The sequence below is a fragment of the Callorhinus ursinus genome, unplaced genomic scaffold, assembly GCF_003265705.2.
Source record: "Callorhinus ursinus isolate GAN/ISIS: 27379988/994484 unplaced genomic scaffold, GSC_fseal_2.0 scaffold44, whole genome shotgun sequence".
NCBI classification, from domain to species: Eukaryota; Metazoa; Chordata; class Mammalia; order Carnivora; family Otariidae; genus Callorhinus; species Callorhinus ursinus.
In genome coordinates this window covers 7236718-7262966 of record NW_027397106.1, presented here as the reverse complement: position 1 = coordinate 7262966, position 26249 = coordinate 7236718, and the positions used below count along the sequence as shown (strand labels likewise).

The window sequence follows — 26249 nt, the reverse complement described above, 5'->3', positions numbered from 1 at the left end:
AAAAAAAAAAAAAAAAAAAAAAAAAAAAAAAAAAAAAAAAAAAATCTGTAATCACCATCATTTCATAAAAGAAAGGATGTTTTAATGACAAAAAGTGAAAGCAACATAATTTTAGAATAAAGAATAGCCTTTAGATTTAGTGAATCTAGATCTATGAAAATGCTGTTACCTTATTTTTCTCATTTTGTTATTATAAACTAGTGGAATCTTGGTCTATCCATTAGGATGTTTTGGCTACAAATGACAAACAAACAAAACAACAACAACAACAACAAACCTGGCGGTGGCTCAAATAGCTTGGGTCATTTTCTTGTATCAAGAGGTCTAACGGTTAGTGGTTGCCAGCAGTTCAGCTGTGCTGTGATGTTGTCAGACTCCGCCTCTTACCCCAGGTCTTCTTTCCACTGTCTTCTTTTTCTCGTGCTTGTAACCTCATATCCATTCGATGGCCTCTGTACTTCCAGGAAGACAAAAGGAAAAGTGCAAAAGGCCTTGCTGGAGGTGGGATTTTGTCCCCCAGAAAGGGATGATGAAGTCCTAACCCTAAGTACCTATAAATGGGACCATATTTGGAAATAGTGTTGGCAAATGTAATTAGTTAAGATGAGGTCAGACTGACTTAGGGTCGGCTCTAATCCGATAACTGATATCCTTCTAAGAAGAGAAAACAGGCAGATACAGAGAGTAAACCCCCGTGAGAAGCTACAGAGGAGACACGGAGGGAAGACTGCCAGGTGAAGGCGGGGGCGGAAGTTGGAGTGATACAGCTGAGAAGCCGAGGAACATCAGGGACTGCGGGCCACCATCAGAGCCAAAGAAAGGCAAAGAATTCCTCTGTAGAGCCTTGGGAGGGAGCAACACCTTGATATCAGACGTATAACCTCCAGAACTGTGAGGGGATCATGTATGTTGTTTTAGGGCCCCCAGTTTGTGGTCTTTTGTTATGGCAACCCTGGGAAACTAGCGCAGGCCCCTCCATCACAAAGCCTTGTCTTGGGAAGTCTCCAAATTTGCCTTTGTAGCCCACTGGTGAGAACTGGGTCAGACAGCCAAACTTAGAAGGATCAATGGCCAAGGGGAGGAGATTTCCATGACCTATTCCGATTCATCCTTGAGCCTAGGTAGGGACTACTCTCCCTGTGATCAAGGGATCTCTCTCCACCATCTGAACACGTTGGAAGAAGGGCAGATGGCTTTGGGGAGGCAATGGGCAGTGACTGTCATACACGAAGATGGACTGTTCTGCTGCTTTGTGGACGACACATTAGCAATGCTACCCTACTGAACAGTGCTTGAGATTCACCCCAAAACAGATCTTCATATTCTCTAGAAGCACTCAGAGGTTTAGGTGAAGGATCTGGGTAGGTGGTTCCAGAGTAAGAAGTTAGAAAGATGAGGGTATCTGAGAGGTGGTGTTCCCAGGGAGAAACTATGTGATCTCATCTAAAACGAAGAGAGAAATTATGGAAGCAGCCCAAATGTTCATCGATAGATGAGTGGATAAAGAAGATGTGGTATGTATGTACAACAGAATATTATTCAGCCATAAAAAGAAATGAAATCTTGCCATTTGCAACGACGTGGATGGAGCTAGAGAGTATAATGCTAAGTGAAATAAGTCAATCAGAGAAAGACAAATACCATATGATTTCACTCATATGAGGAATTTAAGAAATAAAACAAGCGGTCCTAGGGGAGTAAAAGAGAGAGAGAGACAAACCAAGAAACAGACTCTGAACTATAGAGAACAAACTGCTGGTCACCAGAGGGGAGGTGGGTGGGGGATGGAGGAAATAGGGGATGGGGATGAAGGAGGGCACTTGTGATGAGCACTGGGTGATGTATAGAATTGTCGAATCACTATACTGTACGCCTGAAACTAATATAACACTGTATGTTAACTCTCCTGGAATTAAAATGAAAAACCTAATTTTAAAAAGTTTTACTTAGCCAATAATAGCTAAAGTATCATTTCAAATTAAGTACCAAACCTTTGCAAGAAGACTTGCTAAAATGGCGGTGGAGGGTATCAAACTATACATTCAGTATGATCCAACATTCCTTAGCCAAAAATACTGGGAAGAAAATAGCAAAATGTTAATAATGACTATCCCCAGGTAGTGAGATTTGTTTGATCGTTACAGTTTTCTCTTTTATTTTTCTGTCTTTTTCAAATTTTCTACAATGAGCATGGATGATAATGACGATGATATTTAATAGTTATGAAATGAACATGCGCTAAGAACTTTACTTGGATTTTTTTTTTCATTTAGTTTTCACAATTTTTGCAATAGGCACTATTGTTATCCCCATTGCACAGATGAGAAGGTTGAGGTACGGAGCCATCACTAAAGAAAACAAAAGAGAGTGAGAGAGAAAACCGAGAGAGACGATAATGGAATTTAGAGGAAACGTAGTGTCAGGAAACTGGAAATGAGAGGTTGGTGAAATGATCTGGTGCTCATGAAAATCCCCCATCCTTACTCCAAGGTAATTGTCACCCCAGCTTAAATGTAGGCAGCAACATATAGTAAGACATGAGTTTTTAATCTTCACTCAGTAACGGCTTAAACAGTTAAACCCAGCACCAGAGAGTAAATGCATCCATGTTGTTAAACCTATTTTTTTCGTAGCTAAGACAGAGATTAAACGTGCTCATGAATTTAGCTCCGCTGCCCAAGCATCCCATCTGCCAGGCAGCTCCCAGTTGTACACATTCTGGAAGTCCTCTCAAACCTTAAATTCCTTGAATGCCTATCTGGGAACTATAGACATGGTCTGGAGGCCACGTCTTGTAGAGACTGTTACATTCCATTGGCATCTTCCTAGATCACCAGCCAAGCACTATTCGGCCGCATCCTCTACCTGGACCTATCCTTTATCCCACCTGCTCCGTGTATAGGGTTCTAACTGGCCACGTGATCTGCCTTCCTCTTCCGGTTCTGCCTTCCTACACTGGTTCTTTGACCATGACTGCTTTATTCCCACAGTTTCCTCTGCCTGGGAGCACCTCCTCCTCTGTGTCCCCTCTGCTTCTCAGACATACATCTGTCATAGCAGCAAGACCTACTGTGGCTTATTACGTGTCTGTCTCACCTTACTAAGGACTTCGGAGGCAGTCTTAGTGATACCTTAGTGATCTTTGTATTCCCAGCATCTAACACAGTTGGGGGGCTATTAAATATTGGATGGATAAATAAAGGCTAATCCCAAGGGAAGCAGATCATGTTATACATTCCTCAGCTGGAGCTCACGGGGCTTGGCGATGTGCCACACTGAAGCCTGACAGGGACAAGACTTCAGGAAGGGTGACTGACCACAGGTCTTCCTGGTCTGTGGAAAAGCGGGAGATGCACCCTGAGCCCTAGGGCGAACATCCTTTGAAGTAATCTGATTTATTTCTGCAAAATTCAGTGCTTAGGTGTTGTGATCCATTTCTAATGTGCAAATTTGCTTTCCTGAGAAATTGAAAGGAACTTGAGCAACTTCTTAGGTAGTTTCCAGTCCAAACGACTTCTCAGCGTGAAGGCCTTCCTTTTCTGAATGTGCACGTGGACAGGTAGCAGTCGGAACGGAGAGCGGCAGAGCCTTGCCGCTGTGAGCGTGGTGTGGAAACTCTCATCATCCACGTGAACACGTGAAACGTGAGCCGGAGCCACGCGGCTCCGTGGCTGTGACGGGGTGGGCAGGGACTAGAGGGGGCTGGCTGAAAGTGAAGTCCAGAGGCTGTTGGAAACATACTCATTTTACGTATTCTCCCTAAGAACGGACTTGTTGCTGGTAAATGAACTTTTTCCAGCGCGAGTTAGGCAATGGCTGGATTTAGGTGCCAGACTCTTGTTGCTTCTTACTGCGAAATGCCCCCCACGTTGTTTTCCTTTTTCCTTTCTGCCATTTAGGCCCTGTTTCCTTTCTGCCATTTATGAGGTCACTGTGAACTTCCCGCACACCACAAGTGTACGGCGGGGGGGGGGGGAGCACTGCCACCTGTCTCGAGACCTCCTACCGTTCCTCATGATTCACTTCACTGTGCTTTTTCATTTCTTATACTTTGATCATGTTTATCTTCTCTGTTTCCTTCTGCTTTATTGCTCACATTTGTTTCCTACCTGAGTCTGGAAGTGACCTTAAGAAGCCATCTAAGCAGAAGGGAGGCATTGTGTTTTCAGACTTTGAGAAGACCGCCACTGCTCCGTAGGGTGCCTTTTGTGAACCCGAGAAAGGCATTCCTTCTGGACAGATGCAGCCCCACACCAGGGTTCAGGCTTAGTGAGCAGAGAGCAGAGTGATTTCAGGGCCAACTCTAATGCACATTCTAGAGCGACCTGCCCAACCAGAAGGTACGGTCCTGTTTAGAAAAAAAAAAAAAAAAAGAGCCCATAATCTTGCTTAAATAAATGGTTATCGTGATCATTTTTCTCATAATAAAAAGATTCTTCTTTAAAGTCCATTTAATGGATGAGTGGCCTTGAATACACATTTATTTCTTCAATCTTCAGTAATGTAAGGACCTCCTTAAATACGATTCAAGGCTAAACAGTGGCTTTCTGCGGCCATAACATCAAAGGCAAACACCATGGACGAATCTGCTAAGCTGTCTCTTCTCATGCTACAGCACCATCACATATATTGTCTTCGTTTCAGGAAACAACTGATGAGCAGGGACGATGAGCCAGACTTTCAAATCCCATCTTTTTTTCTCTCCAGCTTGGCATTTTCGCTTCAACTAGCCTTATGATGAAATGGGTGTCGAAATTTCCAAACAGAAAGCTCCTGAACATAACTCTCTGCTGCTCCGGGCTTGGGAGCCACAGAAGAGAGCTCTTGGGTTGGCTTCTCTAGCCCCATCTGGCACTTGGCTGGCCCTTCCCTGTGCCCCGCCCCCAATACCCACTTCAAGACAATGTGCTCGGACACCTGCTTGAAGTGCACGGACCAGTTCAATATCGCTGGAGGGAATCTCTGGGTATAAACTCCACACAGAAGAACAACAATAAGACTTCACTCACACAGTATTTTGTTACTTAGAAAATATTTTCCTATGCGTTAGGTTCATGTAATCTTGCATCGGAATTATCATCCAAAAAGCAGAAATGCATAAACTCAGTCTAGGGAAATAGAATTCTCTTTCAAGCTGTCGATCCCAGCCCGTCCTTTTCTATGGTTCAGGTTGGTTCATAAAAGGCATGAGTGACCGCCCGGCCCCAGGGGGCCCCATTTTCTGGGTCTCAGTCTTCAAAATGGGTACAGATCTCACCCCAGTTCCATTTCTTCTGACCCACTTCTTCCTGGCCCTGAACTCCGAGCCTGTGGCCTCCACATCTTTCTTCCTTCCAGCTCCCTGCAGGCTAAGGGTAAAATGCTTTCTCTCAACTCCCTTTGGACTAGAAACCTGGTCTATACCAGTTTCCAAGGGAAACCTTCTTTACCTGCAGCCACCTATATCCTGAGTCTGGGACACATGATTCATTCACACAGAACCTCTATCTTTTTGAAAAGACAGTAATATTAATTAATGCTTCTTCCTGTCTGTATGATAGGCATGGCGCTCTGTGCTTCATGCATTTTCTCCCATTTCATCCTCACAACAAACAGGGATGGGGGCTATTAAGAGTATGCCCCTTTACAAATGAGGAAGCTGAGGCTGAATTTAAGCCACTTTTATCAAATGGACCTAGCTGGCCTCACAGCCATGGGCACTCTCTTTTCAGACTTGTTTCACCTCTTTATATTCTTCATGATTCCATATATTTCATTAAATCCATCTTCAGAGACACACAATTTTTGCTTAAAATCCCTAGGTTCCTCCCAGATTCCATACCCCAGCATTACCATTCAACAATCTACCAGATCTCAGAGGGTTGCCTCCCCCAAATCCTCAGTTTGAGCTTCCTCAGACAATCTAGCATTGCTCACAGCCCAAGGCATTCACTTTACTCTCATCCCAGGCAAAATGGAGGAAGCCACATTTTCATTATAACCCAGAAGAAGAAATATTCACCCCAGGCCTGGGGCTATCCATACAGGACTTGGAAATATGCATCATCTAGTCTTTGCCCTAAGGCGGAGGTTTTCAGCCCTGGATACACATTAGAATCACAGGGAGCGCTCATAAAGCTGGCTGTCTGGGCTTCCAGCCTCAGGGCAACTGCTGAGGGATTTCTCCGGGGTGGGGCCTGGGTGCAAGTGGTTTTCTCCTTTGTTTGTTTTTAGTTTTTTTTTTTTTTTCTTTTTAAAGATTTTATTTATTCATTTCAGACACAGAGATACAGAGAGAGAGAGAGCATGAGCAGAGGGAGAGGCAGAAGCGGGCTCCACGCTGAGCCAGGAGCCTGATGTGGGGCTCGATCCCGGGACCCCAGGATCACGACCTTAGCCGAAGGCAGACGCTCAACTATCTGAGCCACCCAGGCGCGGTGATTCTAATGAGAACCCCTACCTGCCCTTCTCTTTGCCAAGCCATATTCATTGCCATTTTCTACAGCTGACTCAGAATCATCCAGATGCTATTTGGAGCACCTAGCACTTGCCAAACGGATGATTGTGCCTTCTCCATACCTTTTCATTAGCTCCTGACCGACAGAACATCAATTTACTTTGTCTCCTCTGTGTGACTACCTCCAATCTACCCCAAATCACTGTGGAATATCTATACATTGTTCTAGAACTACTGTTTTCTCATTGCATCTAGATTTGCTTTACTTAAACAAACTGATAACTATCTCCAAGATGTAGGCTATGCTTTATCATCTTTGCCTCTTTCCACAGTGCTGCAAATAGCTTCTAAACCACCATGGACAGTAAATGGATGCTGATTATAAGAAAAACTATTCTTCTTGCTTTTATTTCCCTTTGGTATGAAAGGCCATTAAATAGGCTGCAGAGAACAGGGTGTTTAGAGGCTGAAATAAGAGAAATATGTAGCCTGGAATAAAACCTAAAGATGTCCAGTAAGCAAAAGGGAATCTATAAATACTGCAGGCGGATTACCTGTCAAAGTGGGTAGTTCTTTTAGTATGAACTCATTGAAATGTTAAATGTTAACATCAAAACTTCCCTTCAGGAATAGTTGCTGGAGTTCCCACCTTACACCAAAGGCTCCAACACTCTCTTTAGAATCTCTAGGAGAAGAATTCGAATTGGATGAGTCCAGACCTCTACGTTCATGTTGGAGCATAAAATTGGCTGCCTGGATCCTAGTCTAGGTTCTGCTACTAAGTAGCTGTGACCTTGATATGACATTGAGGCCATCAGAACTCACAGACTCCCAGGGTCTCTAGAGTAATAACGTTAATATAAATAGCTAACATTGATGGAGTACTTGCTGTGTACCGGGCCCTGTGCTCAGCATTTTTCATGCCTTATTTCACTCAGTCCTCATAGCCCCTCCCAGAGATGGGTACTATCATTATCCCCAACTGAGGAAACTGACCCTCACAGAGATTAATGTGTCCAAGGTCATGGGGAAACGCATTTTGATGCAACCATATTCACTCAACCCTAGCTCAGATGCCCATCCCTCTTTCCCCACATCTGCAACCGAGTGCATGATTCTGGGCTCCTCGGACACTTCCCCTGCACTGATATTTCAGTGCTGTCCCCCTTCGGTGTGTGTTCATTGTTTTTGCAGGTCTCCCCCAGCACGCTGAGAGTACTTTGAATCCCAGGCTTGGCAATTAGAGACACTCAATATAGATGCCAAGTTGGGGGTATAGACTCTTACTGAGTCCTCACAACATCTCTGTAAGTAGAAGTCTTCTTGCTTTTACGGCTAAAGGCTCAGAGAGGCTAAGTAATTGACTCAAATTGGCACAGAAAGTAAAAAGTGGAATCAGGTGTTGTATCCAGGCAACAGAATGTCCCCATTCCATACTGGTATCACCGTCCATTCAGTTGTCCAAGCCAATCCAGAAACCCCTCTTAAATTAGCCAAACTAGGAAGCCACTAGGTTGAAATAGCTCAAATGCCCTGGCAGCCTATGTAAGCAAACCAAAATCTAAGCCCAGATTACAAATGGAAACCTAAGGATAGCCAGTCACAAGCGGCCAGCTAGGCTTTAAGCTAGAGCCAATCAATGACATCCTTGCTTTGCGTCTACCTTTTCTCTAGAAGGTAAGTCTCACCGGAAACTCCCGTTGGTGGGGTTCCCCTAAAGGCTTCTGATTTGGCACGGCCCCCTCGAACTGATGTTTTGTTCAAATAAACTTAAAATTTTGAATACACCTCAGTTTGTCTTTTAACACCAGGGAATCATTCTCTACAATACTTCCCCAGTGGTGATTCCTTTTTTTTTTTTTTTTTTAATATGGAATGCTTCACGAATTTGCATGTCATTCTTATACCCTCCTCCACTCCACTCACCGCTCGGTTCATCACTCTGTCCCCATCCCTCGATCGCATCCATAATTCAGATTACTGCCTTTACATACTCAGATTCCCATGATAGCGAGAGGGGAAGATCTGGAATGTTGGCCGACCCCCACCACAAAAACCTTAAAACTTGTGAATGACTTGTATAAACTACAAGCATTTCTTTCTTTTTTTTTTTTTTAAGGATTTTATTTATTTATTTGACAGAGAGAGAGAGAGAGAAGAGCAGGGGGAGCAGCAGAGGTAGAGGGAGAAACAGGCTCTCTGCTCTGCAGAGTGCCTGACGTGGGACTCGATCCCAGGACCCTGAGATCATGACCTGAGCCGAAGGCAGACGCTTAACTGACTGAGCCACCCAGGCACCCCCAGCATTTCTTATCATCTCTTTTAGAGACGAAGACACTTCCACACGCTTAGTCCTGAATCGCCTAAATCATGGTTCCATGGGAAGTTAGCATTGTATTTTCACTCACTGACATTAATTTTTGCCTGAGGATCAGCACACTGCTCTAGTCCTGTAAATCATACGAGGCAACCAGATAATCTCCAAGATTCTAATCTTGTTTGCTGATCGTATTTCACTGGTTTATTTCATCATCTGCTATTTAGGACCTAATCGTGATAACTGCACTGGTTTCCTTGAGGTGTCATTGCTTTTAACCCATTTCATTGCTCAGTTTCTCTGGGGTTGGGGTCTTGTGTTGCTCTTGCCCTCACTGAACTGAATTCCCCGTATCCCACCTACCTGTCATTGAAAAAATATCATGTGCTGTGATACTGAGGTGCTTCTGCTGTGCTTTGCCACCTGTAGGGGGGACACTTGGCCACACTGCTTAAGACCTCCCTGCAGTACTTGCTGCTCCCCCTTTGCAGCCAGCATCCTTCAGATAACTTTCTCCTACGTCCCTGAAACAGATCAGTTTCCGCACTGCCTGCCTCATGTCTGAGGTGGGTCCCCTGACAAGCATGAGAAAAAGTTCAAACCCATAAATGTCCCTTTGATATCTACTTATTGCAAACACAAGAGAAACTTCTTCAGAGCAAAAGGAGTCAGTCATTTTTGGCAGACTGCTCAGACAGTTTCAACAATGAAGTTTCTCCGAATATTACGGTCTCCTGCTCTTCTGGGAACCATGGAACAAAGTACTCTAGCTAATATTCTCAGATGACCTGCCAAGAAGGAAGGTCACTCTGGTAGGAGTTCCATATGCTATTTAAAGAACAGATGTTCCTTCGATGGGAGAACAGCATTAAAACCAGGGTTTTAATGAGGCAGGGAAAGGTGAGATGTGGCAAAAGGCGATGTTGAATGAAACTGTTCGCTTCAAAAATAATGCTGGCCGTTTATTCTGTTTTGTAATTCCATTTAACCTTACTGGTTTCATTTGGAGTATTGTGAATTATTTATTAGCATTATATATTTAACTTGTTAAATGAAGAAATGTGTTCTCATATGAGAGGAAAAGAAACCTGCTTGAGTCTTTTAGCCTTTAAGGAATATTTCTAAAAGTTGGAGCTGTCACGAGGGAGAAAATAAGGGTCATGAGAAGCGGAAACGATCTCTCTCCATATTCATTATGTTTACATTTCAATTCTGTCTCACAATTGATGGCTGTAAGACTATTCCTTTTCCTTCTACCTCCCTTTCTTCCTCCTGTGATTGTCTAAATTCATTTAGAGGCAGTCAATCCCAAAAAACTACATGGTAGTAGATAGAGGAGGCAGTGGGCATTATGCTCTAGAAGGTGTAGTTCCTGTAAGTAACATGCTGCAGTGAGAGTCAGAAACAAGATTGCTCAGGTCAGGCCAGTCCAGTTCAGCGTCAGACACAGGGCAAGTCAGGAAGATCTAAGAAAATCTTACCTGAGTCTATCAGTTATCTGTTCTACTTTTTCTATTCTCCACTCTCTCACCTTCTATTCGATTTTTTGTGTGTGTAGTTAAATATTTATTTTTCACTTTATTATGTCCATGCAAATAGCATTCATAACTTAATATTGACTGCACAATGATTATTATTAAATTTTCTTACCATTTGCTTTTGTACTGTAGGTAATAATTGCCTTTAAAAAAAATTGCTTAGTTTTCTTTCTCTCCATAACAATTCTTCTCACACTTTCCAATATTCTATTAGACCAGTTTCCCACAAGATCCGTCAAACTAGGAAATGTATCAATTCTGACTCCAAATAAATAAATTCTTTCAGGGGTGCCTGGGTGGCTCAGTCAGTTAAGCGTCCAACTCCTGGTTTCGGCTCAGGGTTGTGAGATCAAGCACCATGGCAGACTCTGTGCTTGAGACTCTCTCCCTCCCTCTGCTCCTCCCCTCCCCCAACCCCGCCACGGGCGCGCTCTCTCTCTCTAAAGTAAATAAATAAATATTTAAAAAATAAAATAAATTCTTTTAAATTTGTGAGGGCCAGAGCATATAGTTCTTTTATGAAATTTGAAAATCGTACCACTTTTGAAATAGAGTAATTTATAAGTGTCCTTTTTAAAAAATATGCAAACCATAAAAAATATAAGTAAACCATACCATCTTCAGGTGGGAGCACTTTATTGGACTCAGTAGAGCTCAGGGACTAAGTTTCTAGCTTTAGAGTACCTGTCTTCAAATCCTGGCTCTGCCTGAAACAAGGTGTACCTGAAACAAGATGCTCACCTATTTGCGCCTCAGTTTTCTCAACCATAAAATGGAGACAATAGTAGTTACCACAAGGACTGTTTGAAATTGAACTTAAATAATACATGTAAATCATTTTATAAAATGATTTTATAAAATGCCTGATAAAATTTATCAGCAAAAGTGAGATATTGTTTAACAGAATAACAAAGGAAGAAATAATTTTAAAAAAAAGACCATGTAAAGCTTATATATGAAAAAATATGAACACATAATTAAATGGAAAAATCATAAACTGGGGAGTACTGGGTGGTTCAGTCAGTTAAGCGTCTGCCTTCAGCTCAGGTCATGATCCCAGAGTCCCAGGATCCAGCCTTGCGTCAGGCTCCCTGCTCAGCAGGGAGTCTACTTCTCCCTCTGTCCCTCACCCTGCTCGTGCTCTCAATCAAATAAATAAATAAAATCTTAAAAAAAAAAGAAAATAATAAACTGGGATAAAAACATTTATAGCATGCATAACAGAGCAAAAAGTTAACATTTAATATATCATAAGCCTTAGATAAAAGAGAAAAACAAGCAAAGTACATGAATTGGTAGTTTACTAAAGGAATAAAACTGGCTATCTGGAACCATATCTGCCCTCACTTATAATAGAAATTACATATTAAAATATAATAATATACAAAAAATGAAAGAAGACAGAAATTACTAATATCAGGAATGAAAGAAGGGCCATCACTATGGATCCCATGGACTTTAAAAGAATTACAAAAGAAAATGATGAATAACTCTATGCCCCCAAATATAATATTTCAGGTGAAATAGACCATTTCTTTGAAAGATACAATCTACAAAAATTCATACCAAGGAGCAATAAACAATCTGAGTAGGCCTATGTCTATTAAAGAAATCAAATCAGTAGTTAATAATCTTTCAAAACAGAAAATACCAGGCCTGGATGTGTTCACTGGTGACTTTTATTAGACATTTAAGGAAGAAATGATATCAGTTCTCTACAACCTCTTCCAGAAATAGAAGCTGAGGAAATACCTCCTAACTCATTCTATGAGTTCATTGTCACCCTAATAGCAAAACCAGACAAAAATATTAAAGAAAGGAAAATGACAGACCAATGTCTCTCATAAACATAGATGCAAAATTCCTCAACAGAATACTAGCAAATCAAATTTAACGATATATAAAAAAAAATTATACATCATGACAAAATGGGTCTTATTCCAGGTATGTGAGGCCGGTTCAATGTTTGAAAACCAATTAATGTAATTCATCACATCAACAGCTAGTAAAAAGAAATCATATAATTACATCAATAAATGTAGAAAAACATTTGAAAAAAATCCAACACCAATTCATGATATAGAAAAACAAACAAAAAAAACCACCCTACCAAACTAGGAATGGAGGGAAACACTGAACTTCCTCAACTTGATAAAGAATATATACAAGACACACAAAAAGATGCTCAACATCATCACTCATCAGGGAAACACAAATCAAAACTACAATGAGCTATCACCTCACACTTGTCAGAATCAAAACAAATCAAGAACACAAGAATCAGCCAGTGTTGGCAAGGATGCGGAGAAAGGGGAACCCTCCTACAGTGTTGGTGGGAATGCAAGCTGGTACAGCCACTCTGGAAAACAGTATGGAGGTTCCTCAAAAAATTAAAAATAGAATTGCCATATGATCCAATAATTCCACTATTGGATATTTACCCAAAGAATACAAAAGCACTAATTCGAAAAGATACATGCACCCCTATGTTTACTGAAGCATTATTTACAATAGCCAAATTATGGATGCAGCCCAAGTGTCCACTGATAGATGAATGGATAAGAAGATGGGGTAACTATATATGTATAATGGAATATTGGCCATAAAAAAAGAAATGGAATCTTGCCATTTGCAACGACATAGATGGAGCTAGAGAGTATAATGCTAAGTGAAATAAGTCAGTCAAAGGAAAGACAAATACCGTATGATTTCACTCATATGTGGAATTCAAGAAACAAAACAAATAAGCAAAGAAAAAAGAGACAAACTGAAAAACAGACTCTTAACTATAAAAGACAAACAGATGGTTACCGGAGGGGAGCTGGGAGAGAGGATGGGGAAAATAGGGGAAGGCGATTAAGAGTACACTGACCATGATGAGCACTGAGTTATGTATAGAATTGTTGAAGCGCTACATTGTACATCTGAAACTAATATAATACTGTATGTTAATTACACTGGAATGTAAATAAATAAATAAATAAATAAATAAATAAATAAATAAATGGCTCTCTACAAAATATCTACACCTAATATCCTACTTAATGGAAATTAGATGCTTTCTCCTTAAGATTAGAAATAAGGCAAGGTTTTCCTCTCTTGCCACTCCTTCTCAATATTGTACTGGAAGTCCTAAGTAATGCAGGAAGATTTTTTTATAAAGAAATGAAAGGTATACAGACTGGGAAGAAGAAATAAGCTGTCTTTGCTTACAAATAACATGACTCTCTGTGTAGAAAATCCCAAAGAATCAACAACAACAGCAAAAAAAATCCTGTGATTATATCAAGTGATGATAGCAAGGTTGCAAGATACAAGTTAATATACTAAAGTAATTGCTTTCCTATATCCAAGGAATGAACAGTTGGAGTTTGAAATTTAAAACACAACACCGTTTATATTAGCACCGAAAAGAAAAGAAAAACCCAATTATAAATTTAAAAACAAATGTACAAATCAATATGATGAAAACTACAAAACTCTGATGAAAGAAATCAAAGACCTAAAGAAACGGAGAAGTATTCCATGGATAAGAAGACTCAATACTGTCAAGATATCACTTCTTTCCAATTTGATCAGCAGATTCAACTCTATCCTAATAAAAATCCCAGCAAGCTATTTTTTGACTATCAACAAATTGATTCTAAAGTTTATATGGAGAGGAAAAACACCCAGAATAGCCAACTTAATATTTAAAAAAAAGAACAAATTCAGAAAACTGACACTATCTGATTTTAAATCTTTCTATAAAGCTGTAGTGATGCGGTATTGGTGAAAAAATAGACAAACAGATCGATGGCACAAAATAAAGAAGCCAGAAATAGACCCACATAAATATAGTCAACTCATCTTTGACAGAGGAGGGGCAAAGGCAATTCAGTAAAGTAAGGATATTATTTTCAATAAATGTTGCTGGAACAATGGTACATCCACATATAAAAAGAAAAAAAAAAGAATTGACACAGACCTTATGCCTTTCATAAAAATTAACTCAAAATGGATCATAGACCTAAATGCAAAATACGAAACTATAAAACTCTTAGAAGATAAAATAGGAGAATATCTAGGTGACCTTGTGTTTGGCAACAAGTTTTTAGATTCATCATCAAAAGCATAATCCATGAAAGAAAACTCAGTAAGTGGGACTTCGTTAAAATTAAAAGCTTCTGCTCTACAAAAGACACTGTTAAGAGAAGGAAAAAACAAGCCACAGATTAGGAGAAAATATATTTTTTAAAGATTTTATTGATTGATCGATTTGAGAGAGAAAGAGCATGCGTGCAGGAAGGGGCAGGGGGGAAGGAGATGAGAGGGATAGAGATCTTAAACAGACTCCCTGTTGGGCATGGAGCCCACCCTGGGGCTGGATCTCATGACCCTGAGATCATGACCTGAGCCCAAACCAACAGTCAGTGGCCCCTAGGAGAAAATATCTATAAAACACTTAAGTGATTAAGAACTTATATACAAAATGTACAAAGAACCCTCAAAACTCAATAAGAAAACAACCTGATTTTTAAAGTGGGCAAAAGATCTGAACCTTATCAAAGAAGATATAGATGGCAAATAAGCATACGAAAAGATGCTCACTGTCCTATGTCATGAGGGCACTGCAAACTAAAACGAAAATGACACATCTATTAGAATGGCCAAAATCCAAAACAATGATGACACCAAATACTGGTGAGGATGTGGAGCAACAGGAACTCCTCAGTGCTGGTGGGAATGCAAATAGTACAGCCACTTCAGAAGACAGTTTGGCAGCTAATATTTCTACCAATCTCTATTTTTTTTTTTGTTTTTGAATTTTAAATGCATATTGCTAAGTGAAAGAAGCCAGTAAGAAAAGGCTACATACTGTATGATTCCAACTATATGACATTCTGGAAAGGGCAAACTATAGAGACAATAGAAAAATCAGTGGTTGCCAAGGTTTCTGGGGGAAGGCAGGATGAGTAGGTGAAGCACGCAGGATTTTTAGGGTGGTAAAACTGTTCTGTATGATACTCTAATGGTGGATACATGATACAGTGATACATGATGATATGTGACACCAGGAAACATGGTGGATACAAATATACATTTGTCCAAATCCATAGAATGTACAACACAGTGAACCTTAATGTAAACTAGGAACGTTAGTTAAAATGATATATCAATATTGGTTCATCACTTGTAACAAATGTACCACATGAATGCAAAATTTAATAGGGGAAACTGGGAGTCAGGGGAGGGGGGAGGATATATGGGAATTTTTACTTTCTACTCAATTTTTCTATAAACCTAAAACTGTGCTAAAAATGGTCTATTACTTTAATATATATTTTATATATCGTTGTATATAACGATATAGCATGTTTCACTTATGACATTTCAAAATTATTTTTATATTGCAATATCCACTGTTAGGATGAAATCTACTCTCCACTCAAATATATTATACATTTATACTTATACATTTGCATATATAATTTGTGTGTATGTATTTTTTAAAGATTTTTAAAATTTATTTCGAGAGAGAGAGCGCGCGAGTGCATGAGTGGGGGGGAGGGGCAGAGTGAGAGGGAGAGAGAAACAAGCAGACTCTACACTGAGCATGGAGCCCAACGCAGGGCTCGATATCACAACCCATGAGACCATGACCTGAGCCAAAACCAAGAGTGGAATGCTTAACCAACTGAGTCACCCAGGCACTCCTGTGTGTATCCACTTTAAAATCTCTATTGCTTCTCAGTGCCCTTTACAAAAAAAAGCCATGTTTACTCCTGTGCTTGTAGAACCTACTACAGTGCCTAGTCCATAGCAGATACCCAATACATATTTGCTAACTCAATGTTTGTTGAATGATATGTCGAATACTGAATGTAGATGACTAACTATGAATGCACTAAAACGTGCTATCATGTAGCATGGACATATTTCTCCATCTTATTTATAAAGTTCTAATGACAGGCATTTCCAAATGCCTCGCTGGCATCAGGACACAAGGTGCCTTTAGCATTCTCCTGATATGTCAGACCAATCACTCTTGATCTCAGTTCAGCTTGTTAGAGTAGGTGGAAAAATCATAAGGACAGTTAAACAGTAAGGGATACACAAGGTGTGGATTAAAAAGCACAGTTGCTCATTTAAATTCTATTTCCCCAGGTTCTTAAAAACAAAATAGAGATTTGCTGGAAGCTATTTGGAAGGCTTTTTAAAGTTCTCAATAGTGTGGTTATTAATACTGCCCTAATAGTATTATTATTGTTATTATTATTATTATTCCTTAACAAAGAAAACAAGTATTTTTCAGTTCATCTTTGAGTAAACCTGAGCTTCTATATGAAAACAGGTCATTAAGCTCTGCCTGATTGTGAAGGCATATTAAAAGCCATTTGAATCAACTACAATATCAATCTATTGGTGTTGCAAATATCCAATTATCTATATTCATTGTAAGCACCACAAATAAAACAAAAACAATACCGAAAAGATGCTTACGAGGACTTCAGGCTTTGAGAACCTGATTTCAATGAACTGCAAAGACAAAGAAATGAGAATTCATTAAAAACTCTGTACTTAACAGAAGGGTTAAAATTTGCCAGGATAGGGACTTGCTACTCAATAGCACCATCTCAGCTTCCTTTCTTGGGTTTGTAAGACTCTGAAATCGTGTCCAAATTTGCCTATCAAGAAATGTCGCTGCATTGCAGAAGCACGTGGGTTTCCAGGCTAGGCCAGGCTGGATGTTGCCTAGGAAACCATTACTGGTTTCTGCTATAGCTAAAATGGAAAATGTCTGTTCCTGAGGCAAGAAAGCCATCAGAATTCTGTCTCGGGCCCTTCTGTAGTTTCTGCAATCCTCCCTGCTTACCTGGCTTCTATCTGCTGCTCCCATTTGACCTGATGCTGTGTGGTTCCTGATTCCCAGACGTTCACTTGAATTTGACTCCCTCACTATCTAGACAGAAGTAAAAACCTAATGACTGCAAAGTTGTTTGGTTTTACCTACATAGTACTTTTGTTTATTTATTTTGACCAATGTTTAAAAATCAGGATATATCTCACAAAAACCTTTACAGGTTTTCTTTTTGAAAAATTGGAATACCTGTCAATAACTGAAACCACAGTCTCTCATGGAGTAATCTGCTAGAACAGAATGGCTAATGCCTACTTAAATGACATGTGTTCTCTAGTTTGCCACAATCCCCACTATTCCCTATTATCTCCAACAGTGAGGCTGAGTATTAAGTTTTCATTTACCACTCTACTTTCATTTTTGTTTTTCTTTATGGTGGAGAGGTATTTCTCTCTTCCCATGTCTTTACAAGAAGTGGCAAAATGAGATATGAGAGGTTTAAGAATTTCTAGAAAAAAAATACCTTCTTGGAGGAAACAAAGACTATTTCTATATGTTTAATATGGAAAATGAGTATACATACAAAGAACAGACCCTGCCCATTTACCCTCTTATATCTTATGTCTAATAGCTACAGCCATTGGAGTTTATGGCTTCTACTCTAGTTCTCAGATATCTGGGTTTTCTTGGAGTGGATACTATGCTCTGGATTTATCCCCAGTCCTAGCTTGCTCCCTCATTTCCTTAATTCGTCCCTGTTTTTACAGACCAGGAGAGGCAATCATACCTCTAATAGTAAAGCTTCTGGGTGGTTCTAATTGCTCCTCCTCATTATCTACAAATAAGCTGATTTCCACAGATGGGCCATAACATTTCCTTCTAATTTAGCAATAAATGCTCGGTAGTCCATGATTCTTCATATAAAAGAATCTGGATATCCTAGCTCCCTTACCTCCCTAATCATTTAATTTTCTTTGTAATTGTGGTTGTGTGTAGATTATGCTATAAACATCAACTAATTTAGCCAATGTTTTTTTTGGTGTTGTTGTTTTGGTTTTGTTTGTTTGTTTGCTTATGAAAAAGAAGGAAAGGGAAGGAAGGAGGGAGAAGAAAGGAAAAGGAACACAAATAGCACTCAACAAACTGGAATATTATCATTAGGGATGTTTAGACTGCATGACCCAGAATGACTTCTTCAAGGAGATGACATGTGAGCAAAGATGGGACAAAATGAAGGAATGAACGTGGGGTTATGGGGTCTCTACAGGGCAAGAGCCTGCCCCAAACAGAAGCACACGGGCATGTTCTGGAAAGAGCAGATGGGCAGATGGCATCAGGCCTAGTGGGTAGGGTTCTACTTCCTCTCCCCTTGGTAATTCTTTCAGCCTCCTGGAGACAAGGCAAAAGTTCACTTCCGTTTTCTGCACGCTCCCTTAATGACCCTTAGCCTAAAGGTGATGGACGGAGGGCTAAATGGGTTTAGGTCTTTGTCCCCCAAATGTAAAATAAATGATCAGGGTAGTCGGGCTTGGGTTCGGATAAGCATGCCGGATCGGGCTAGATGAGGCAGGGAGCAGGCAGCTGGGACCCTCTGGTGACACAGAGAAGAGTAAAAACTAGATGTAATGAGTGCCGTCAAAGAGGAAGCCCGGAGCCCCTTCCCCAGGGCGGTGGGAGGGCACGGGGCCATGGCCTCCAGCGGGCTGCTGCGGCAGCCTCCACCCAAGCCCCCTAACGGGAGTGCCCTTTCTCTCCCGATAGGACAATGATGACCCGGCACAGCAGCAAGTCGCCAAGGGGAGCTCCCAACTGCCTTTTTCTGCACAGGTCGGCACAGCAGCAAGTCGCCAAGGGGAGCTCCCAACTGCCTTTTTCTGCACAGGTGACAGTGCGGCATGGCCCCTGACCGCTCTTCCTTCCTCCTCTGGACCAAGTGATGAAAGGACAGAACAATAAGGAAATCCTCCTTGTATTGGCAGGTAAGTATGCGACCCTCATCGGACACATCCACAACTTAAAGTATTTGCATCAGCCTTGTGAGCTGGAGCCTAGCCCCTGGCCATCAACCACATGTCCTGTATTCTTAAGACATCCACTGAGAACTCACTCAGACAACACCTTTTAGCATTTCCCCGCCCCTTTGGGACTTTCCCATCTGAAGAAATAATAAGCTCGCTCTCCAGTTTTCTTTAACAAATTAAGCATGTGACAAGCAAGGTCTCAGATTTTTTTCTTTGCCTATTTCCTCCTAAAATTTAAGTCTGCAATTAGGTAAGCTCTGCACGACAGTTTCTCCTTCAGACCGTGGGCTAACACAGCTCTCTGAATAATACCCCGCATTTTCTTGTTTTTTCCTGAGGAGCATAAGCAATCAGAATTAAATTGTACATAAATGAGGTATAAGAATTTTTCCCAGGGTCTTGCATCTGCACCTGCACCCAATGTCAAGGACTTCTGAACCTGCTGTCACCAAACAGGCGCCTGAAACCAAAGCCGTGACATGTTAGGTGGTAAACTTGGTGCCGTGCCCTCGGCGCTAGCCTCTGTGCTCCTACAGGTCATAATTAAACGGTCAGCTTGCCTTTGCCACAATATTCTAATTCTCCTGTATGTCACCATGTCCTCCGTGGCACCCTGTAGGCATGCAGCCGCGCACGGGGAGGTGTGAAGTGCCCAGTTGTGGGGAGGGCAGAGAGCATGGGGGTAGGCTGAGGCAGGCTGGAACTGCAAGTTGCTACTTCGTAGCTAACCAGCCTGGGCGGACACCCTGCAGGGCGGTTTAAAAAAGTAACAACTAGTGGACATGCATGTCTGGAATGTAAAGGAGACGCCCAGTAAATGGCTGGAGTAATTATTGTTGCTGATTCTGTAAAATGAGTTAATATAAGTTATTAACATTCTGAGCACTCAGTTGATGATATCCTCAGTATGTGTTCAGAATGGTACACTCAGTATGTATTTGGGATTGATTATCGTGATCTAAGGGAACCCAGATGCCTTGTCAACTTGGGATCTTCAGACCTCACCAAGGGAATGCTCTGTAGGTATCTGACTACTATGCCTGATTAGGGAAGGCAAGAGTCTGAGTATTTTCAGAAAAATCCTGACATGATTAATAGGTTGAATTCAGCCTCTGAAAAGGAAATGAAATAAGATATGCATCTTAGAAAGAGCAAAGACTGCAGGTTGGAGAATGGAACAGAGGAAGAAAAGAACACATCTGGGAAGATACATTAGGAAGCCACAGCCAGATTTCAGATTTGAACTAAGTAGCTGCTATAGGGAGAGAAGAGGACTGATCACAGAGCGGTCTAGAAAGGAGAATCTACTCTACTCCTGACGGAGGAAGGCAAGGAAGGAATCCCAGATGATCTTGCAATTTCTGCCATGGAGCAATTAGGTAAATACTGACTTCACTTACTGAGAGGACTAACAAGCTTGGGGAGTAATTAGTTTAGAATTTACTTTAAATTAGATCCTTACATCGTCACAGAGTTTATTCATCCGGGAACAAAGAGACATTTCTTTCTTCTTAGCTATTTTTGTCATGCATTTTAAAACTGCCCCATGATTTAACTAGCATGCATCACCAAGAATAAATGCATATATAGAAAATAAACAGTCTTTTGTTCTCATACAAATATATAAGGTGACTGAGTCCACAGTTATGCAACACCTAGAAATCATGACTAAGAAAATAAGATATTGACATAGGACTCAAAGATTTATAGTCAGGGGTCAGGGAAACTGGTAAACATCACATTCAGAGAAGTGAGAGTAATTTATAGTTCTCCATATTTTTAAGATTTATTTATTTTAGAGAAAGAGGGAGAGAGCATGAGCGGTGGGAGGGGCAGAGGGAGAGGGAGAAGAAAAATCCTTGAGCAGGCTCCATGCTGAGCAGGAGCAGGACACGGGGCTTGATCCCAGGACCCTGAGATCATGACCTGAGCCAAAATCAAGAGTTGGTCGCTTAACCAACTGAGCCACCCAGGCACCCCTTTATTCTCCATTTTCATTTGTTTGAATATATTTCAGAGATTCAACAATAAAATATTAAGAAAAAGAATGTCCTGGGCGCCTGGGTGGCTCAGTTGGTTAAGCGACTGCCTTTGGCTCAGGTCATGATCCTGGAGTCCCGGGATCGAGTCCCGCATCGGGCTCCCTGCTCAGCAGGGAGTCTGCTTCTCCCTCTGACCCTCCCTCCTCTCATGTGCTCTCTCTCAAATAAAATAAATAAAATCTTTAAAAAAAAACTTAAAAAAAACATAAAAAAGAAAAGAAAAGAAAAAGAATGTCCTAAAGGAGAAAGAGAGAAAGGTAACAAGACATCAGCAATGACACTGGTTTTGTAAATGGTAATTTGGAAAAATATTTAAAAGTCTGCTATTTTATTGGTAGAATAATGATACAAAATTGATATATAAAACTAATACAATTTGGGTCAATCATTATAACTATAAAGCAAAAACACTCATTTGTAAAGAGTCTGACCAGAAGTCACTTTTTCCAGTGCTATTTTCAGTCATTTTCACATTTTTAGTAAAATTTTTATTTTTTTTAAAGATTTTATTTATTTGTTTGACAGAGAGACAGCGGGAAAGGGAACACAAGCAGGGGGAGTGGGAGAGGGAGAAGCAGGCTTCCCGCAGAGCAGGGAGCCCGATGAGAGGCTCTATCCCAGGAGCCTGGGATCATGACCTGAGCCGAAGGCAGACGCTTAACGACTGAGCCACCCAGGCTCCCCACGATCTGATAATTTTAAATAGTTTTTCTCTATAAAACTTAACAAATTCTCTATTATTTAGAGGTAAGGGACATTGCTGAATCATTCAAAGCCCAATTCTCCTAGGATATTAAATTATTCTCTGTGAAAAAGGTTGTAAACATTTTTTTGTGCCACGCCCCCGCCCCCGAAATTTATGAACGGTAGCTCTAGGACTATGAGCCTGAGACTCAGGAGGCCTGGTCCTTAGTCTAAGCTCAGTGGCTAGCCCGGCTGGGATTCGGGCAGTTGCTAGACCTCCTGGAGCCCCAGCTTGACCTAAGGCCCTTTCCTCTTCCCCACTTGTCAAGTCTGTTCCTGCAGGGATAGGGGCACACCAGTCCACAGAGCTGTGCCATCAAATGGGGTACCTGTTAGTGTTTATATTTTATTCAGTGGTAGTCATCTAAAGCCTATTTTTATGTTACTGAAGCATGGATATATGTATACTAATTTCTAGAATAAATTGAGCATTTACCAAGTGCCAACCGCTCTGCTTAGCACTTTGCATATTCAATCTCCCCTGCCGGATTTGGGCCAGAGAAGTTAAGTAACTTTCCCAAAATCACACAGCTCGCACGTTTCAGACTCGAACTCAACTTTTCTGCCTGCAAAGGCCATGCTCTGAAACACTAAGCTAATACTAGAGCACAACAGAGAACTTGCATAAAACATACGAACTCTAAGAAAGTCTGTAGAAAATTTTAAGAAGTCCTGACAGAATGGGGTCTTCTATAAATTCCTCTCTCATAATTTGGCTCTTCTCAACCTATAACCTCCCAAACTCTAACTCCAGCCTTGCTCCTCAACAACACAGAAGTGTGCATGTACTGACTCAGTGCAGAACTTAATTCAGCCATTAAATTGAACTCATGACAAGTTTTAATCCAGTCTCAAAATTCTCAGGATACTATCAGAGAAGACTTTGTGCCTCAGTAGAAACAAACTATTCATATGTGCTTGAAAGTGCTAAATGCAAGTGCTTTGAAGAGAAATGATCCATCAAGGATACACAGACTGCTTCAAGCCACGCAAAGAAAACACCTACTGTTTTGTGACTTGCCAAATTTGATCCTTTTTTTAAGGTAGCCACTCATTGATTTGAACATAAACACACAGCAGTTTGCTGAAATAAGTATATTCTAAGTACATATTTTGTAGGTTGATTTCTGGCCTGCTTGAAGCACTCCGTTCCAAGAAGATAAGAAAAATAACAGGGTTCTGGGAAATAGAAAATGTGAATTAAGTGATATCAGCTCATATAAAGATCAGCTTAAACTAATCTGTGGCTGGAACTATTAAAAGAGTTGTTAATATTAAAGGAACATCATTTTTATCCCGATACTCATATTTTTTGATGTCTAAAATATTTGGCTTTTATGGGTTTGCTTTTAAATAAAGCATAGTTTAAAATACATTATAAATTTGTAATGGCATATTAACATACATTAATGGACACCGAAAGGCAAAACCTCAGTCCTGACTGAGTCCCGACTCTGCTACCGGCATCCCATGGGGTTAAAACAGACCAGAGAAAACCAGTCCATGCTGAACACTCTCAATTCAAACAGGGGCTCCCAGCCTGCAGTGGGCCTTCATGCTGCTCAGTAATTATAGACCCCGTCATCTCCCAGATGATGATTTCATTCCTTCTCCTCAATCCTCAAACCTCTAATAGCACCTGCCTCAAGTTCACTCTCAGCTGGTGACCTTGACTTTGCTGCCTCTTTCACTGAGAACATAGCAGTTGGGAAGAACTCTACAAGCTGGTGCCTCCACACCTACCCATATAGCAGCCTCATGCCCCTGCACCCAGCCTTTTCCCGTGTGTGCTCCTAGCCAAGGCCAACTCCTCTACTTGGGCACTAGATCCTAACTGTTCACCAGCATTGCTCCTGCATCACCTGGTTTTCCCTATTTACTGACGTACTCCTATAAGCATACAAATATACTATTTTTCTTCCCATCTTAAAAGAAGATAAAATTATCTTACCCTCCCTTCGCCCTTGTGGAGGAAGAAGAATTCAAGATTCTTCTGGGTGGTGTAAGAAATTAACATGAAACAGATTAACGGGGCAAAAAAAAAATTAATAAATATGCACAGAGGTCTCATAGATATGGGACCTAAGAAGTGACCAAGGCAGGCAGCTTTTATACTTTCTAGACAAAGGAATGTAACTTTATGAGGAATTGACAGGACAAAGAAAACTTATGTTTGGGACTGTCAATTAGCAAGGAATATAAAGAGAATTTAGGCTGGGGTGGTAAATTAGCAAAAGTAACAAGGTTTACTTATGTAGGCTTCTTCAGCCCTGAATTCCCTGTCTCTGATGATAAGGATGTGTCTCTTCCTCCCAGTGTCGGGAGGGTACCTTTCACATGGGAGATTTATGACCTGCTTTCTAGAGACCTAGGATGGTCAGACTGTTTTTGTTACACTGGCTGTTTCTTAAATAACGTTAATTCAAAATAATCATTATCCTATTGCAGCATATTTGGGGCCATCCTGCCCTGGGCTCCCACACTTTCCAGCGGACTTCTCATTCTCTACTTCCCTTTGTTTATAGTTAAACTCCTCCAGGGTGGTATTGTCTCTGATTCTCCTCTTCGTCTTTCTTAACCACTCTAAGCAGGCTTTGTCCCTACCGCTCAGTCACGGTCACCAATGTCCTGCACGGCCAATGGTCAAATATCCCACTTGACTTACCAACTATTTCTGACACAGACTATGTCTCTTGAGTCCTCCCTTGAAGCTCTCTTTCCCCTCGGCTTCCAGGCTCTGCTCTCCCACTCTCCTTGTTTTCTTCCTGCTTCCCTGATTCTTCCTCCTCAGTCTCCCGCATGAGTTCTTCTGCTAGCGTAGGTTTTAATTCTCAAACCTCTTTTCCTCCCTAGCTTCACCCTCTCCACTGGTGACAGCATCCAAGCCAAACGGATATCTCCAGCCTGGCCCTCTCCCCCTAACTCCAGACCCGTATATCCAAATCCCCATTCAACATTTCAATTTAGATGTGTATAAGGAATCTCAAATGTAACAAGCCCCAAGTCAAACTCTTGTCTTCCACCCCTTAAACCTGTTTCTCCGAAATTTTCTCCATCTGAGTAAATGGCAACTTCATCCTTCCTGTTGTTCAGGCCCAAAACTACAGAGCTAGGCTTACCTTCCCTCCTTTTTCTCATACCCTATCTTCTCTCCACAGGCAAATTCTATCACCTCTCCCTTCAAAATGGATCTGGAGGCCGACCACTTCTCATTCCCCAGCTATGTCACTCTGGTTCAAGCCTCAACCCTTGTGTTAGTCAAGAACCTCTGAAGTAGTCTCCTTGCTTCTCCTGCTCCAGTCTATAGTAAGATGGTGGGAATTTTCTGCCCAAATCCCTCACAATGGCTCCTAGAGTAAAAGCCCAAGTCCTTTCAATGGTCCACCACCGACTTCTCTTTCTTCTCTGACTCCATCTCCTGTGTCTGCCTCTCTTGTTCACTCCAAGCTAGTCACACTCACCTCTTTATTGTTCTCTCTGCTTGGAGCTTCCTTTCCCCAGATTTCTATATGGTGCTTCCATCACCTCCCTCTGGACTTTGCTCAAATGTCATCTTCTCTGGGAGACCTTCTCCAGACCACTGTTGGTCCCTTCTAAGTTCTCAGCCGGGTCTCTGTAGCAAAAGACAGATTGACAAGAGAAAAACATACAAATTAGTCTTCAAGAAGAGAGGCACTTGGGTGGTTCAGTCGGTTAAGCATCCGATTCTTGATTTCAGCTCAGGTCATGATCTCAGGGTTGTGAAGTCAAGGCCCACGTAGGGCTCCTCACTCAGCGGGGAGTTGCTTGAGATTCTCTCTCCCTCTCCCTGTCCCCCACCCCCCACTTGCTTGCTCTCTTTCTCTCTCAAATAAATAAATAAATCTTAAAAAAAAAAGTGAAATGAAGACACAAAGCAAGGTTAAGCCTGAGTGTTTTTCACTCTGGGTTTGATGAAGACTGGTAGGACAGAGGATACCAGCTAAGGGTGATAAACTGGGGGAACTTACCAAAGCCTGTTTGTTTAGATTCCTCTCTGAGTCCTAGTGGCTTTGGAGATAAGGATGCTACTTTCTTCCTGGTAAGGGGAGAGCACCTCTCTCAAGAGAGCCTTGTGACCTGCTTCAGGGGAGGCCCCAGAGTCATTCCAGCACCAGCCATTTCTCAAGTCCCTTTGTCTTAAAATATTCAGCATGCTGAGGTGCCATATTCTGGGGTAGTGGGTCTCAAACCCTGTCACTACCCCATTTAAAATTCCAACCCAGAGCCCCTGCATCCTCCTCATCCAACAATCATGTTCCTCTTCTACCTAACATATTATTTTACTTATT

The 26249-nt window shown here is 41.3% G+C and overlaps 1 long non-coding RNA gene across 2 annotated transcripts in view; it reads right to left on the bottom strand.

Moving 5' to 3' along the window:
* LOC112832176 (uncharacterized) overlaps positions 1-25546 on the bottom strand; it is a 40413-nt gene extending 14867 nt beyond the window's left edge. For both annotated transcript variants that reach the window (XR_012375096.1, XR_003210340.2), the window contains exons 1-2: positions 25401-25546; positions 278-452 (exon numbers count right to left, since the gene is read on the bottom strand). This is a non-coding gene — a long non-coding RNA (uncharacterized lncRNA). The remainder of the gene's footprint in view (positions 1-277; positions 453-25400) is intronic.
* Positions 25547-26249: the final 703 nt, after the last annotated feature.